Genomic DNA, 18,009 nt, shown 5'->3' on the forward strand with positions numbered 1-18,009 from the left:
ACCCTAACCCTAACCCTAACCCTAACCCTAACCCTAACCCTAACCCTAACCCTAACCCTAACCCTAACCCTAACCCTAACCCTAACCCTAACCCTAACCCTAACCCTAACCCTAACCCTAACCCTAACCCTAACCCTAACCCTAACCCTAACCCTAACCCTAACCCTAACCCTAACCCTAACCCTAACCCTAACCCTAACCCTAACCCTAACCCTAACCCTAACCCTAACCCTAACCCTAACCCTAACCCTAACCCTAACCCTAACCCTAACCCTAACCCTAACCCTAACCCTAACCCTAACCCTAACCCTAACCCTAACCCTAACCCTAACCCTAACCCTAACCCTAACCCTAACCCTAACCCTAACCCTAACCCTAACCCTAACCCTAACCCTAACCCTAACCCTAACCCTAACCCTAACCCTAACCCTAACCCTAACCCTAACCCTAACCCTAACCCTAACCCTAACCCTAACCCTAACCCTAACCCTAACCCTAACCCTAACCCTAACCCTAACCCTAACCCTAACCCTAACCCTAACCCTAACCCTAACCCTAACCCTAACCCTAACCCTAACCCTAACCCTAACCCTAACCCTAACCCTAACCCTAACCCTAACCCTAACCCTAACCCTAACCCTAACCCTAACCCTAACCCTAACCCTAACCCTAACCCTAACCCTAACCCTAACCCTAACCCTAACCCTAACCCTAACCCTAACCCTAACCCTAACCCTAACCCTAACCCTAACCCTAACCCTAACCCTAACCCTAACCCTAACCCTAACCCTAACCCTAACCCTAACCCTAACCCTAACCCTAACCCTAACCCTAACCCTAACCCTAACCCTAACCCTAACCCTAACCCTAACCCTAACCCTAACCCTAACCCTAACCCTAACCCTAACCCTAACCCTAACCCTAACCCTAACCCTAACCCTAACCCTAACCCTAACCCTAACCCTAACCCTAACCCTAACCCAACCCCAACCCTAACCCTAACCCTAACCCCAACCCCAACCCTAACCCCAACCCCAACCCTAACCCCAACCCCAACCCTAACCCCAACCCCAACCCTAACCCCAACCCCAACCCTACCTCCAAGTGTGATCCAAGTCGTGATTGTGACAAAGCAAGACACTCCACAGCATTAAATGACTCAGCAATAATACTTATTAAAGCACTATTTTCACAGAATCATACGCACAGAAACTATACCACCAATTATACCTTGGGAAGTACATCAGGGTTACCCATATTCATTACAATTCCCAAACTTAGTTTATAGCCACAGCATTCATATATTCTGTACATGGCACAACACAGTTTACAGGTGCAGCATGACACAGATTGAATATGTGGCACAATGCAGTTTAGAATTGCAATACACGCTTCCTCCATACAGCTTAACACACGTGGTTTACATACGCCAGATTAACCAGAGAAAGGTCTCAGAGCCTCCATACCCCATTAGTGACATTACATTTTCAAAAACATTATGTATTGCAATCCACCTCAAAAGCAGTTTAGATCTCAGCCCATCCAAAACAGAATGCAAGTCACAGACTGGCCGGAAAGGAAGGCAAATGACCTCCAACGGCCCTTGGGTGTTGCTTAAGGGGTTGGGTTAGCCCTGCGGTACAAACAAACAAAGCAAAGCTAACCCAACCCCATAAGCAAAGCAAAGCTAAAGCCAATTTGGTTGATGCAAAATGACTGCAAAGCTACAGCCAGTTTGATTGAGATTAATTGACTGTACATGCTGAAATCAGCACAACTCTCAAAATGGCCACAATGGGGCACGAGTCTCAGACTGGCCGGGAAGGAACACGGATTGCCTCCAACAGGCCTTGAGCATTGGTTATGGGGTTGGGTTAGCCCTGCGCTAGAAACGAACAAAGCAAAGCTAACCCAACCCCATAAGCAAGGCAAAGCTGAAGCCAATTTGGTTTACATTAATTGAATGCAAAACTAAAGCCAATTTCGTTGATGCAAAATAACTGCAAAGCTAACACCAATTTGGTTGAGATAAATTGATTGCACACGCTCAAGTCAGCGCAACTCTCAAAATGGCCACAAAGGGGCACGAGTCTCAGACTGGCCGGGAAGGAACACGGATTGCCTCCAACAGGCCTTGAGCATTGGTTATGGGGTTGGGTTAGCCCTGCGCTAGAAACGAACAAAGCAAAGCTAACCCAACCCCATAAGCAAGGCAAAGCTGAAGCCAATTTGGTTTATATTAATTGAATGCAAAACTAAAGCCAATTTCGTTGATGCAAAATAACTGCAAAGCTAACACCAATTTGGTTGAGATAAATTGATTGCACACGCTCAAGTCAGCGCAACTCTCAAAATGGCCACAAAGGGGCACGAGTCTCAGACTGGCCGGGAAGGAACACGGATTGCCTCCAACAGGCCTTGAGCATTGGTTATGGGGTTGGGTTAGCCCTGCGCTAGAAACGAACAAAGCAAAGCTAACCCAACCCCATAAGCAAGGCAAAGCTGAAGCCAATTTGGTTTACATTAATTGAATGCAAAACTAAAGCCAATTTCGTTGATGCAAAATGACTGCAAAGCTAACACCAATTTGGTTGAGATAAATTGATTGCACACGCTCAAGTCAGCGCAACTCTCAAAATGGCCACAAAGGGGCACGAGTCTCAGACTGGCCGGGAAGGAACACGGATTGCCTCCAACAGGCCTTGAGCATTGGTTATGGGGTTGGGTTAGCCCTGCGCTAGAAACGAACAAAGCAAAGCTAACCCAACCCCATAAGCAAGGCAAAGCTGAAGCCAATTTGGTTTACATTAATTGAATGCAAAACTAAAGCCAATTTGGTTGAATTAAATTGAATGCAAAGCCAATTTTTGGTTGATGCAAAATGACTGCAAAGCTAACACCAATTTGGTTGAGATAAATTGATTGCACACGCTCAAGTCAGCGCAACTCTCAAAATGGCCACAAAGGGGCACGAGTCTCACAGTGGCTGGGAAGGAACACAAATCGCATCGGAAGGAAGCGTTGGTTGGCCTGGGAGTAGAAGGGGGCTAAGGAAGGGTGTGTTGGATCGCTGTGCTGAGGCCAATGGGATGAACTATAATGAGACTGAGTGCCGCGTCCCCACATTGCCTGCGATGATCTTGGGCGGTGGTAGGGGCTTGTGGCAGAGCGAAAGGAAGACTATGGAAAGGGAACGGACCGGGGGATGTGGGTAATGGCTCGACCGAACCGAGCTGGCGGTCAGTGTGGAAAGCCTGGAAAGTGCGGCAAGTCATCGACTGGGAGTACCGAAGGATCTTCACCTGTAATACAGAGAGACACGCTTTAGAAAGAGGAAGGCCGAGACGCAAACGACGCTCACCGTAAGCCCGCCCCCACAAAACATGGGAGCCAAACACTACTCTGACAAATTGAGTAATATTAGGGTTAGGAGTGTTTAACAGGGAAGCTGCAAGTGTTTTTGTTAGTATTACACAGAAGGTTACAGATGGGTTTAGTGCCCAATTCAAGGGTAGGTTCAGGGTTAGTTTGGACAGTTACTGCAGTTATCTACACAGTCATGGTTACAATTAGCACTGCATTTGGGGTTCAGAGCTCATTAGGATCAGGGTGAAGGTATTAGGGTTAGGTATATTGGGATTATGCTCAGAGTGACCGTTAGGGAAGGCCAAGGCAAAACCGAAAGGCAAGGAGAACACCCGAGAGAACACCAAAACAGAGGAGAAAGGCAAAGATGAAACACAATGGAAGGCAACAGCAAAGGCAAAGGGACGGCAAAGGCGTGGTAACGCCAAAGAGAAGGCCTCGGCAGAGGTCAGGCCCGAAGAGAAGGCTGCAGAGAACGCCAAAACAGAGAGCAAAGAGAACAACGCAGAGAAGGCCAAAATGGAGGGCGAGGTCCATGAGAACATTGCATGGAAGGCCAATGCAGAAGGTCAAGGGCGATGGCCAAAGAGAACACGGCAAGAAGGCCAAAACTGAAGGCCAAAGAGAACGCCGTAAGGGATGCCAAAACAAGAGGCCAAAGGGAACGTGGCAAAGAAGGCCAGGAGCAACGGCCAAAGAGAACGCAGCCAGGAACGCCAAAAATGAAGCCAATGAGAACGTCGCACGGAATGCCAGAGCAAGGGGCCAAAGAGGACGCTGTAGGGAATGCAAAAACAAGAGGCCAAAGAGAACGTGGCAAAGAAGGCCAAGGGCAATGGCCAAAGAGAACGCAGACGGGAACGCCAAAACTGAAGACCGAAGAGAACGTCGCAGGGAACGCCAGAACAGGAGGCCAAAGGGAACGTGGCAAAGAAGGCCGAGGACAATGGCCAAGAGAATGCCAGGGGGAACAACAAAATGGAAGGGCAAGAGAACACAACGGGGAAAGCCAGGACAAAGGGAAGGAGAACACCGCAGTGAAAGGCCAGAGGCAAGGAGAATGCGGGAAGAATAAGACAGGCAGCATTCGGGGCACCGTGAAATGTAGAAATGAGCTCTGGAAACCCTACCTTGGTCTCGCTAAGTAATGGGTGAACGCTGGTGGGCGTGCATTGCCCTTACCTGCTGGGCAGACGATTACCAGACGGCAAAGTAAAGTTCCGGGGCATCCCAGGAAATGCAGATTCTGGTCCCTTGCTGTTCCCATAAAGACCCGCTCATCTCTCCGTGCAGTTGTTACGGCACTCGGGAGGACCGCGGCTCTGCTGCCACCTGCTGAACACAATACAGTAATGAAGGCGCTGCCCCACATATATAGGGCTGCACCCGCCGCATGTTGCTCTAATGATGACACAAGGGAGCGTTAGGGATATAATTAATGCTATTTATACGTTTGAAGTTACAGTTAGTTTAACAACAGTATTCTGCTCTACAATTACAGTTAAGGTTACTTTGACAGAAAATATGGGGCATTATTTTTATGTCAGCATTTAGGGTAAGGGACGTTTTTAACTTTGGGTTAAGGGTTTGGTTTACAGATACACTGCAGGTTAACATAATTATTGTGAGAACTCCCATTCAGCTGTGGGTTCGGGTCAAGGTTAACATGAACGCTGCCTCCCAGCCATTCCCAGAGTGCCAAAGGCAAAGGGAAGCAGAACTCCCATGGAAAGCCAAGGTAAATGCAAAGCAAACAGCCAAGGTTAAGGCAAGGGCAAAAAGCCAAGAGAGCACCCAATGGAATGCCAAGGTGAGGGCAAGGAGAACGCAACAGGAATGGCCAAAATATACAGCCAAAGAGACCACAGCAGGAAAGGCCAAGGGCAAAGAGAACAAAGCAAGAAATACCGAAACGGAAGGCCAAGGGAACATGGCATGGAATGCCCAGGCGAGGGCTAAGAGAAAATGTGGCAGAAAGTGCCAAAATTGGAGGCCAAAGAGAACACGACAAAGAAGGCCAATGCAGAATGCGGCTGGAACGCCAAAACAGGAGGTCAAAGAGAATGCCGCAGGGAATGCCCAGGCGAGGGCCAAGAGAACATGGCAGGAAATGCCAAAACAGGAGGGCAAGAGAATGCTGTTGGGAACGCCAAAACCAAATGCTGAAGAGAATGTGGCATGGAACACAAAAACAGAAGGGCGAGGAAATGCCGAGGATGATGGCCACGAGAACACGGAAGGAAATGCCAAAACAGGAGGGCGAGAGAATGTGGCAGGGAATGCCAAAACTGAATGCTGAAGTGAATGCAGCAAAGAAAGCCAAGGGCAATAGCCAAGAGAATGTGGCATGGAACACAAAAACAGGAGGGCAAGAGAATGTAATAGGAACAGCCAAGGCAAAGGGAAGGAGAACAACGCAGTGAAAGGCCAGAGACAAGGAGAACACAGAAAGAAAAGGACAGGCAGCCTTTTGAGCACCATTAAGTGCAATAAGAGCTCTGGGAGCACCATGTTGTGCCATGCTATGGAATGGGTGAACACTGGTGGGTGTGCATTGCCCTTACCTGTTCAGCAGACAATTACCAGTCAGCAAAGTGAGGTCCCGAGGCATCCCAGGAAACGCAGACTTCAGTTCCTGGCTGTTCTCATGAAGACCCACGCACCTCCATGCAGTCGTTACAGCGCTCTGGAGCAGCTGCCACTCAGCTCTCCGCTGCCACTGTTGGATGCAACACAGTAATGAAGGCACTGCCCTGCATATGCGCCTCTTTCACAAACATGCGCTGTAGTGCTCCTTTCTCAGAGCAACGTGGCTACGCTCTCTGCACAGTGCTGCTTACCAGCAGCACTGCAGCTGGGAACAACAGACAAGGAGAAGGCTCAGGTACCCAACGTTTTTGCATTCGTCTTCACAGCCCTCACCTTTGGTTTTGTAGGTGGAGATTGAGGAAGCAATTCCAGTCCCACCAACCCCCCTCCCCATTCCACACTGTGATGGAAGATCAGGCTCTAAATCACCTGAGGACCCAAACATCCAGGAGTCCCTGCGTCCCGACGAGGTGGGTCCCAGAGTTCTGAGGGAATTTACCCCTGCAGTCACCGAGCCACTCTCAATGGTATTTGAGAAGTCATGGCAGTCAGGTGAAGTCCTTGGTGAGTAGAAAAAAGGCAACAGCGCACCTGTTATTACGGGTGTAATAGACAGATAGAAAGGATGACCCTAGGAACTACTAATATGTCAGTCTTGCCTCTTGCTGGGAACAAATCGCAGAACAGATCCTCCTGGAAGTCACTCTAAAGCACATGTTCCAGTGCATCACCACCTTCTGTGTGAAAAGCTTCCTCTTCATATCCAACCTAAACCTCCCCGTCTCAGTTTAAAACCATTTCCCCTTGTCCTATCACTATCCACCCTCACAAACAGCCGTTCCCCATCCTGCTTATGCCCTCCCTTTCAGTATTGGAAGGTTGTGATGAGGTCTCTCTGGAGCTCTCTCCTCCAACCTAAACAATCCCGGTTCCCTCAACTTTTCTTCATAGGAGAGGTGCTCCAGCCTTCTGATCATCTCAGTGCCCTCCTCTGGACCCCCTCCAAAAGCTCCACGTCCTTCCTGCACCGGGGGGCCCCAGGCCTGGACGCAGTGCTGTAGATGGGGCCTCACAAGAGCTGAGCAGAGGCGGACGATCACCTCCCTCTCCCTGCTGGCCACCCCTCTTTTAATGCATCCCAGGATACAGTTGGTCTTCTGAGCTGCAAGCATGCTCTGCTGGCTCATGTCCAGCTTCTCATCTACCAGGATCTCCATGTCCTCCACAGGGCTGCTCTCAAGGGGTTCTATGCCCGGTTTGTACAAACATCTGGGATTGCCCCTTCATCAGTGACATAAACAGTGGGGTTAAGTGCACCCTAATGATGCTGAGCTATGGGGTGCAGTGACACACCAGAGGGACAGGATGCCATCCAGAGGGACCTCAACAGGCTGAGTAGTGAGCACAAATCCAAGTGCAGGGTCAGCATCTGGAATGAAGGAACACCCACCACCAAAATGTGCTGGGGGATGAAAGGACTGAGCGTAGTCCTGCCCCATAAGGCCTGGGGTACTGGTGGGTGGGAGCTGGACACAAACCAGCAATGGGCCCTTCCAGCCCAGAAAGCCAACCGCATCCTGGGCTGCATCCAAAGATGTGCGGCCAGCGGGTGAAGGGAGGTGATCCCTGTTCCTCTGCTCTGCGCTGGTGAGGCCTCACCTGGAGAGCTGCGTCCAGATGCAGAGTCCTCAGTGCAGGGAGACATGGAGCTGTGGGAGCACATCCAGAGCACAGCCACAAATATGAACCGAGGGATGGAACAGCTCTCCTATAAGGAGAGAGAGCTGGGGCTGTTCAACCTGGAGAAGTGAAGGCTCCAAGGTAACCTGGTAACAGCCTTTCAATACCTAAAGGAAAGAAAAGGAAAATTGAGGTTAGATATAAGGAAAATGTCTTCCACAGTGAGGGTGGTGAGGCAGTGGAACAGGTTGCCAGAGACATGGTGGATGCACTGTCCCTTTCAAGGCAAGGCTGGGTCAGGCTCTGAGCAACCTGCTCCAGCTGTGGACATTCATTGTGGGGGAGTTAGACCACATGGCAAACCTACCTGCACACAAGCAGTGCACCAACATGGGGCTCATGATTTTCCATTACCTGCTGCACAGATCTCACACCACTGATAAGAAAAGCCCAGGAAATCCTTAAACTCCACCGAGCTGAGAAATGAAATCAGAAGAGACGCAGACCGTAATTTAATACACCATAATGATGCATAGAATGCCCTTAAACTCTGCATGGGTGAAATTAACACATAGCACTGTGAATTACAGCCATAAAGTGGGACAATGTGGGAGCAGGCAAACTATGTTTAGAGCCTCAGATTAGAGATTACAAGGTGAGAAGCGTTGAAGAGAAAGCAACGCACATAGCAGATACAGCTGCTCTAATCCAGCTTGAGATTCCCCCAGAACAGCAGAGCTCACAGCTCTGAAATAAAGCAGGAATCCCACACCCCAAAGGAAGCAGTCTCCAGGTTCAGATGCTGTCCTTACAGCTACCACCCTTAAATGACATTAGGATCCCCCAAAGAGGGGATCACAGCCCTGAAATAAAAACAGAGCCACTCACCCCATTCCAAGGACCAACACTCACCCACACACTAAAGGAAGCAGTTTCCATGTACAGATGGCTGCCAGCCCTCCAACGTAGTCAGGAGACCCTAGAAAAGGGAGAGATCACAGCCCTAAAATAGGGAAGGGATCACCCACCCCACTGAGTAAGACTCACCCCACACTCTAAAGGAAGCACTCTCCAGGTTCAGATGCTGCCCCTGTGCTTCCCAGCCCTTAAATGGAGTCAGGGAGGGGTGGAGACTGGTTCTGCCCCACCCCACAGCCAAACTGCCCCCAGCTGTGCTTGCAGGGCTGCACCCCTCCCCAGGCGCTCTATCACAGCTTCAGGCTGTGCTCTTAAAGTGCTGATACAGCCACAGAGCAAAGGAAATGAATAACGTGAATGTCTACCAAGGGAGGCTGATGGATGACCTGTGATAGTCCTCACACTTTGATCCCAGGCTGTCCTCGGTGCTGGTTGGTGACTCTTCTAACAGACTGGGGAGCACGGATCTCAGTGCTGACACAGCAGATGCTGAGATCTGTGTGAGCAGCCCGGACAGCGAAGGCTGAAATCACAGCTGGGTATGCAGAGTGCTGTTTGCACACCTACAACTCCCAGTGACACACATCTGTCATTTAATGGCCCTGTGAATGGGAACTGTTGAGTCATAGCTTGAACTGTTTATGCCACTTCTTCATATCTTCTCCATGGTCATGTAGGTAATGCCACAAGGCAAAATGTGACATAGTCTTACTGTTGTCACTTGCTCAAGCAGGAGGACGTCTTCTTTTGATAGAAGAGACATTGGATGACACCAGCTGGGAGGAAACCAAGTTGATCAGGCCCTCCAGTAGGCTGTTTTGGGAATTCTGGTTCCCATTCGATGCATCTGTTACCACCTTGGATCCATCAGCATTAGGCACAGTTGACAGTTTGTCTATTATATCTTCTTGTTTGCTTTCCATTCTGTTCAGCTTTTCAGCTACTTCTGCAATGGCTGAAACACAAACTTGTAGAGGGTGTAAATGTAACTCAAAGTCTTGAAGTTTATTAATCAGTTCACTTATAAGGGGTCTTCTTTCTCCTCTGCCATACATTGCTGCAAATGTACTGGCATACCTTTCTGGTGCAGTCTTTGTGAATGTACACCACATCTGGTGTACACCTGACTCTCTCAGGATCATGCTCTTGGTCTGGCTCATCAGGAATGAAATCGGGACTATGTAGCATTTCCACCACAGCATATTCTCTCAAATAACGGACGCCTTTTTCTATATCAGCCCATTTCTTTTTCTCAGGTATCAGATCGTCTTTGAAGGGGTATCTTTCTTTTACAGCTAACAGCATCCTCTTCCAGAGGGTGAAGGCCTGGTTCTGGCATGTACTAATGCCTCTATCAATGGCTGATTCCCTAGCAATGCCACCCAGTTGGCGAGCTTCTCTCTATCTTATCTAGCCACACACTGTTGGCCCCACTGTCCCAGCATTGAAGTAACCAGGTGGCAATAGGCTCATTTGGGTGACATGAAAAGTCTTTTCTCAGACTTCGAATTTCATTCATTTTCAGAGATCGATCAACAATGGTAACAATATCTTGCTACCTCTTACTCTTTCAGGACTTCTTGTTGCCCTCATAGGCGTTGATGACCGTGGTCTTACTGAGGGCCCCTCCCCTGGACTCAGGGGTGCTTCCCCTGGATCTCAGAGCCACTCCTCTGGACCTCTTTGCTCCTCTTTCTTCTCTTCTAACTGAGTTGAGATTCATCTTGTTTTCCGTCCTCTCACAGGGGCAACTGACATCAGTTGTGGTGCCTCCTGTGGTTGATCAGGTTGGTCAGTTCCAATGCTCTCACCCTCCAGCTCGGCTCGGAGTCTGTCTTGTTTAATTATGAGAGCATTTAGTTCAGATTGGAGGGTGTCTCGGTTAGGATTGGATGGTGTCCCGTTCAGACGGGAGGGTGTTGAGTTTGGATTGCAGGGAGTCTCTTTCGATTCGGAGGGCATCTCATTGAGATTGGAGACTCCTTCTCTCAGCTTGGAGATCTTCCCCTTCGGCTTGGAGACTTTCTTTCTCAGTGTGGAGACACTCTTGCCAGGTTTTGAGATTCTCTCTCCTGGCTAGGAGACTCTCTTTCTCAACCTGGAGATTCTCTCTTTGAGATTGCAGGGAGTCTCTCTCGATTCAGAGGGCATCCTGTTCAGACTTGAGAATATCCCTCTCAGACCGGAGGGCATCTCTCTCAGATTGGAGATTCTCCCTCTCTGCTCAGAGTGTCTCCTGGAAACTCTCCATTTCAGTTTGGAGACTCTCTTGCTCATTTTCTACTGTCTCCCTGAGACTGTCCCTTTCAGCTCTCAGACACTCATGCTGAGCTATCAGAAATAGAAGTAAACATCACAAGAAGCTAGTAGTAGAGACAATGGCAAGACTGAAATGTTCACCACTGCATGGAACTTCTGATAGCAACAGAAAACCAAGCCTTACAAATGTGCAGTTCCTGTGCCACTCTTAAATGGTGATATTTGAAAAGTTCTACCTTACTTTAAGATGTTCTGGGTATCATTAAGTGTATGGGAACTGCTGAATCATGGCCTGAACCTCTGATTGACCACCTGAGACAAGCAATGTGTCAGCCACGGGAGCACAGGTGAAGGTAATTCACCTGTACTACTGGAAGGGGTGGAGTCTGTCTGCACCTCTCCTAGATCCCATTTAAGTGCTGACTGCCACTGAGGAAGGATCTTTTCCTGGAGATCGTTCCTTGTGGAAAATAGTGTGAGCCTACAACATTGGTAAGCATTTTCCATTTATTATCCTCTTGTAGCAATGATCTTACTTAGCCTAACTTTCCTGGATATTTCTTAATTATAACATCTGTGTATTCATTGATAGTCTTTCCTAACGCTGGAAGTGAGGCACAGATCTTATGTTTCTCAGGGAGAATAAGGAGTTACAGCTGTATCCAAACCTACAATTGACTTTGGCTAATATAGGAAATATCCAAATAATTTTCTAGGACAGAATCTCTGATAAAGCAGGTTTTATTTGCAATTGCAATGGCAGGCCTCCTGCAAGCAGGAGAGCACATAGAAAACAGAGTTACATCTTTAATTCCCTATTCCCTGGCTTATCTCCTTCTCCCTAGTTCCTTATTGGCTGAGGTCTTTAGGTTCGCAATCTTCTTGATGCTTCACTAAACATTGGAAATACTAAACAAACATAAATTTTTGCTGCGTGAGTGTGAATCTGTAGTTAATTATTTCACACCTGATCATTATTCTGCAGATATCTGCTTGTCCTTCTTTCTACAAAGATAAGCTTGAAAGAAAGACAGGGGAGTATCTTGATGCCTGCCTGTCACATCCCAACTTCTCACAGAGTGAGACAGTCCGGCCTTGTGTAGAGGCCCTGGCTTCTTTGGTGTTTGCTAAATCTGTTTTTCTCTTGCTGGGAGTTTCTTATCCTAACAAAACAACTCTACAATATGTTTTCTAATCTCTAACACGCTCTAAGTCTCATTGTTTAGAACATTTAACAACTATTCCAGTTTTGCAAGAAAGAATTAATCACATAATTCAGTAAAAAATGTTTCTAAAACGTGCTGCTAACATACATAATATTTTACTTCTAATTTTACTTCTTCTTATTTCTAAGGATAAGTTACAGAATACAACATTCCATTCCCACAGCTAGTAAAATTCCTCCTACAATGTATGTATGAATTAATTCATTTCAGAGAGAGATTTCAAAGAAAAACAGTATATTTTATGGAATGATATTACTTCAAAGCTACATCAGTTACTTTAGTCACCTGTTGTGTAACACCGTAAATAAAAACAATACCCCATCTGCAGGGCAAAATTGGGATTAGGTGAAAATTGGACAGGTTTTGGAGCCGTTTCAACATTTTTTCCTTGATTTTTTCCAGCTCCGGGAATGAGAAGAAGCTCTAAAGGAGCTAGAAGCCTCTCTGGATAAACTAAAAGAGGTGCAGTAATTTAAGGATGCTTATTTCCTTAAGTGCCATTTAACTTCGTGTTTGTTAACTGAAGCCATCATATGTTTGCCAGCTTTAATGCTTTTTTCTTTGAAGTACTTGAAATATGGAATTGGAAGTTTATCAGATTGCTTTAATACTGAAGCTGACAGGAGCTGTCAGTGCTTCTGGAGCCCAGTTCTATGTAGCTGTCTGTGATGGGTGCACCGAGCAGCTGTTCAGACAGACACACAGCCATAACCTAGCCTTCTGCCTTGCTTCCTCAGGTTTTCTGTGTTATTTCATCTAGAATCCTGCTAGTTTTCTTTTGTTGTTTTTCTTTCATCTATTGCTTTGCTTTGCTATGCTGTATAAGAAGTGTTGAATCCCAGCCTGAACCACTGATTGAGCACCTGAGGAAAGGACCCGGTCAGCCCTGGGAGCACAGGTGAACGCAATGCAGCTCCGTGGCTGGAAGGGGTGGAGCCTGGCTGCCCCTCTCAGAGCTCGTTTAAGGGCTGATTGCCACGGGGGAAGGGTTTCTTTCTGGAAGTTTCTCCACTCCGGAGTCAGTTCTGTGGGTGTAAATCCTTGGAGATGGTGAGCAGTCCTTTTCTTACCTTTGTAATATACTCCCATTCCACTGGTGTTTCTGCCGTTACTTATGTTATGGCTTTCTTTCTTATTTGCTTTTTTGTGTGTGTGTGCGTTCTGTCACACACGGCCGGACCGGGCCGTGCTGCGCCGCTCCGGGGGGGGTGGGGGGGGCGCCGCGGCCGGGCGGCTCCGGGGGGGTGGGGGGGGCGCCGCGGCCGGGCTGGGCTTCTTTATGTACATTTCTTTATGTACTGATACGTTGCTGCAGCTGCCCTTCCGTATTGTCGTTGCTTTTTTTGTTAAAGAATATTAACACGTTATGGAGACGATAAGGGTCTGGAGCAGCTCCCCTACAAAGACAGGCTGAGGGAGTTGGGCTTGTTCAGCCTGGAGAAAAGAAGGCTGCGGGGTGAGCTCATTGCAGCCTTTCAGTACCTAAAGGGAGCCTACAAACAGGAGGGGAATCAACTCTTTGAAAGGGTAGATAACAGCAGCACAAGGGGAAATGGTTTGAAGTTGAGGGAGAGAAGATTCAGGTTGGATGTCAGGGGGAAGTTCTTTACAGAGAGAGCAGTGAGGTGCTGGAACAGCTGCCCAGAGAGGTTGTGGATGGCCGTCCATCCCTGGAGGTGTTGAAGGTCAGGTTGGATAGGGCCCTTGGCAACCTGGTCTGGTATTAAATGTGGAGGTTGGTGGCTCTGTATGTGACAGGGGGGTTGGAGCTCCATGATCCTTGAGGTCCCTTTCAACCCTGGCCATTCTGTGATTCTGTTATCTCTGTGTTTGTTGCCATCCCGTTTTCTTTTCTCTGTTTTGCAGGTCAGCTTGTGCTAGAAGTTGGTGTCACTGTATGAATGAAGGTCAATTTAGGAGTAGCTGCTGATGGAAAGAATGAAGTCCACGTTAGTAAACTGAAGCATCTCATGGTAAGGTGTCAGAGCCAGCAGTAGTGATGTCTGTCACTGAAAAACCCAGAGGGCTGGCTCCTCCAAGTGCTTGCTGGTTGATGTGTGAGAGCATCTGCCCTCTCCAACTGAATGATAAGAAAGCTAAATATGCTGAATCATTACAGCTTATGCAGAAGTTGTGAATATGCTCTCAAATGTTTCCTTTAGTGATAAATTGTGTTTTGGCACTGTGGTGGTCCTATCTCTGGCATGATCTGGAACACTTGCAGGCCTTGTGTGCCTGTTTCCATGAGCCTTCCTTTCTTTCTCTCTTCAGAATAAGTGCAGGGTGCTTTTGGGAGAATCATCCAGGAGACTGTCAGAAAGCCAACTGTGATTTTCATAACATGAAAGGACACATCAGCTTTCTACCTCACTCAGCAGTTTCTACCTGAGCAGAGGTTTGGTCACTTTCCAGTTCCTCTGTAGCACCCCCCTATGCCGTTAGTTCTCTTTTTCTATGTTGGTATCCTGTCTAATTGTCAGTTTGCCCCAGGATGCCAGGCCAGTTGAAAAGACTGTCATTACCATCAAGCAGAATTGAGCTTCTTATGTCATGAAAGATATAATTTTGATTGTTAATTATGAGCAGTTGCAGTGCAATAGGGCATCTCAAGTAACCATTTATTTGGGAGTTCAGGGAAGACTCATGAGAAGTGAAATGCTGGTTTCTGTTTTGGCTGTCAAAATGGTGGAGCTTTATTGGAAGTGAAAGGTGTGGGCTTTCTGTAGGTAGGCCCCAGGTTTACTTCTGTAAGCAGGCCCCCTCTCAGAGATTGGTCTTTGCTGCTTTGCTGTGCCTACCTGCCTGCTCCCTGTGCTTGCTGCATCTGATACCAGTGGTTGTGGAGCAGGCTCCCCAGGGCTGTGGGCCTGGTCCTGAGCTGCTGCAGCTTAAAGACCGTTTGTGTTTGGGTGGTCCTTCATGGAGCACGAGGTTGGACTTGATGATCCTTGTGGATGCCGTACAACTTGGGACATTCTGTGATTCTATGATCTTGGTGTTTGCCTGGAAAATACCAGATTTTTTTTTTTTCCCTCATTTTTTCCTGGCATTTAAAGTTGTAGTTTCACTTCTAAATGTGAGAGAGGAGTTGGATAAGGGGAGGGTAAATTGCTTCTTTATTTTCTATTCTCCCAGGTGGGTCTGTATATTTTCTGCCCAAGTTGTGGTAGCTCTGTAACTGGGAATGTTCCTAATGGTCATAAGAAAAGTCTGCTGCCAGCACAAAATTTGGTCACAGGACTGCCTGCTGGATTAAATTCTGTAGATTGATTATATGTTATTTGAGATGGCGTGTTCTGTTTATTTTTTCCAAGACAATCAGGTTTTGAGGTTGCTGAGATTTATTGATTAATCAGTCACTTGCAGCTTGTTTGAGCTTGAAGCAGTTGAATCGTCCCACACAACAGCATTGTTAAATAAAACCTTATAATCACTTTGGAATTGTAGCTCTGTGTTAGGCTATGCCACGTTGTGAATGTCTGTGCTGCAGATATCATCCATCCTCATCCTCCCACTGTGCTCCTCATTGGCAGAAGGTATCACCATCAGCTTTCTGCCTTACACAGCAGTTTCTATCTGAGCAAAGATTTGGTCACTTTCCGGTTTCTCTGTGGCACCCCCCTATGCTGTTGGTTCTCTTTCTCTGTACTGGTGTCCTGTCTAGTCTTCAGTTTGTCCCAGGATGCCAGGTCAGTTGAAAAGAATTTTCAAATTATATCCATCCTGATTTTTTTTAATGTATTATCTTTTTTCTTGATGAGGAACACACTAGAGTCTTCAGAAGAAATCACCATTTCAGGCGTGCGTACTGTTTATCTGTGTAACCAACTAGTCCTCTCAAGGCTCTTGTTGTCTAATGTGTTTGGTTCAGGATCAGTCCATGTCCTTCGTCCTCCTTGCTTTGCTGTCCTCTATGGATTTACCTGAGGTTTTTTCTTCAGCCTGCTTTGCTTTCAGTGCTGACAATCATGAGGAACTCTATGTTGTATGCTGCTGTGTTCATTTTCCTCAGCACGTTCCTTCTTGATGTATAGCAGGTACTGGTGATAGCAGAGCCACTGTTCTGTGTGAGTGACTTGTGCCAAGCCAATGTTTATTGAGCTCTGATCTGCAAGATTAAACATAGCTTCAGGCTACCTGTGTGGAATTGTGGTTTGCGCTGCTTTGAATTTAGTCCTGCTGGCCAGAGATGGACAAGGCAGGGATGTTGGGATACTGAGGAAAGTGTTGGCACTTGATATTCTCGCTGGATTTTATTTTTTTAAGCAAGCATTGGGAACCACTGAAGTTTAGCAAAGGAGCCTTAGTGGTGTGGTTGTATCAGGTGTACCTGATTTCATGATGATATGTGGCCTTTTAGTAGAGTTTAGGCTCTGACCCCTCAAAGCAGTGAATGGAATGAGTTCCGGGTGATACCAAGGCTAATACAATAAGGTTCCGATGAAGCTGTCACAGAAGAGTTACCTATCTTTACCAGCCTGGCTGGTGTGTGATGTATGTTACTGAGATGCTCCTTCCTCTGTGTTTGATGAAGTAGATGCTGTTACATAAGGGCATTAAGGCATTGGATCTTAGCTTCAAAGCACAGTGAAGGCAGTTGGAAAGCAGGAAGGTGACAAGTTGGAATCATATTGTGAGCCCAAATTCAGCAAGCCGTTACTGCTAAACAGGGGCCTCAGGCATACGTTTTAAGTCGTTCTGATTCCTATAAGACTTAAACATCTGTTTATAGGTTTGCAGTGTAGATGCCTAGGAGCCATGTTTTTCCTAGGGAGAACGGTGTGCTTGCGTATCTTGTGTGCTCTTCAGCAAGGACATGGTAAAAACCAGTCCTGGATGTTTGGTGAGGGAGCAGAGTGAGAGAGGTGAGCCCAGTTAGTGATGGGAGTCCTGATCCAACGGGTTTCTGTGCCTCTCTCTAGAGCGAAGACGTTTGGAAATTTTCAGATTAGCTTTGGATAAGCCTCTGAGTTTCGGGATGCTTTTCATGACCAGTTCAGACCTCTCAAAAGCTTGAGGTTTGTCCATTACTAATTTCCAAAGGAATTGCATGGAAAAAATATATATGTTTCTTATTTTAAAAATAGAAGCAATAATGAATATGCTAGTAGTGTCACAGTCATGGAGGAGCACAAAGTAGTAGTGAAGTGATAGGAGAAAGGAGGAAGAACGTCCTTTGTTTTTTTTCTCTAGGATCTCCAAGAAATCTTGATAAATGTGAAAATATGTAATGTGCACATAAAAAAAAAAAAAGGTAGTTCTAACAATTGGGTACCTCACATTTTTTTTTCCTAGTTTTACTCTGGGTCAGAAAGCTTTGGAACGCTCCCAGAGTAGAGAACAGTTTCTCTGATTTTTTTTTTTTTTTTTTTTTAAATTTTGCTGAGCAGTTGAAAGCATCTGTCATGGTTTTATGATTTTTGGTTATCTGTATTCCACATCATAACATCATGTAATGCACTGGAGGTTTGACTGTGGATGCTCAAGTTCCGGGTGCCTGTCTGGAGGAGAACAACAACTACATTCCCCAGGGGGCTTTGCGGTCAGTAAGGAGATGTAACTCCCGGCAAGGTCACTTGATGTTCTCTTCTTCGCCTGCACTTCTCCGTCTGCTCTTCTGTCTGCTTTTCTTCATCAGCTCAACTGGACTGCACTTCTCACCTCAGCGTTGTGGTGAGACCAATCCACCTTTCACACACACTCCCTCTCTCTCATTATATTTTGCTGATACTGTATTTAGTACATTAGTTTGTTTCTCCTGAGATCGTTGCTGCTGTTTTCAATTATTTTGGGTCCCCTGTTTCCCTTTTCCAAAGGTGCAGATCTGTGGATCCCTCCGCCCCGCTAGTCACAGAACCAGGCTGAACCAGCCCATAAACCGTTGACAGCATCCAAGAGGACTTGCTGGCCTCTGGATGAAGAGAGAGTATTGAGAGGAAGTGGAAACCAAGTTGTTAAGATCTGTGAAGAA

The 18,009-nt window shown here is 47.0% G+C and overlaps 1 long non-coding RNA gene across 8 annotated transcripts; it reads right to left on the minus strand.

Moving 5' to 3' along the window:
- Nucleotides 1-1,107: 1,107 nt before the first annotated feature.
- LOC149914401 (uncharacterized) lies at nt 1,108-13,196 on the minus strand. Of its 8 annotated transcripts, XR_016460428.1 has the most exons (8): nt 8,683-13,098; nt 8,548-8,614; nt 8,003-8,111; nt 7,615-7,802; nt 6,385-6,515; nt 5,931-6,085; nt 4,549-4,698; nt 1,108-3,302 (listed from the first exon to the last, which is right to left on the minus strand). It is a non-coding gene; the product is annotated as an uncharacterized LOC149914401 (long non-coding RNA). The 8 variants fall into 8 exon arrangements; XR_016460427.1 differs by lacking the exon at nt 8,683-13,098 and adding an exon at nt 13,109-13,196 and having other exon boundaries at nt 6,385-7,802; XR_016460429.1 differs by having other exon boundaries at nt 6,385-7,802; nt 8,940-13,098.
- Between the last annotated feature and the right edge of the window lie 4,813 nt (nt 13,197-18,009).

The sequence above is a fragment of the Phasianus colchicus genome, chromosome 29 (assembly GCF_987193195.1).
Source record: "Phasianus colchicus chromosome 29, bPhaCol1.hap1.1, whole genome shotgun sequence".
Classification (NCBI taxonomy): domain Eukaryota; kingdom Metazoa; phylum Chordata; class Aves; order Galliformes; family Phasianidae; genus Phasianus; species Phasianus colchicus.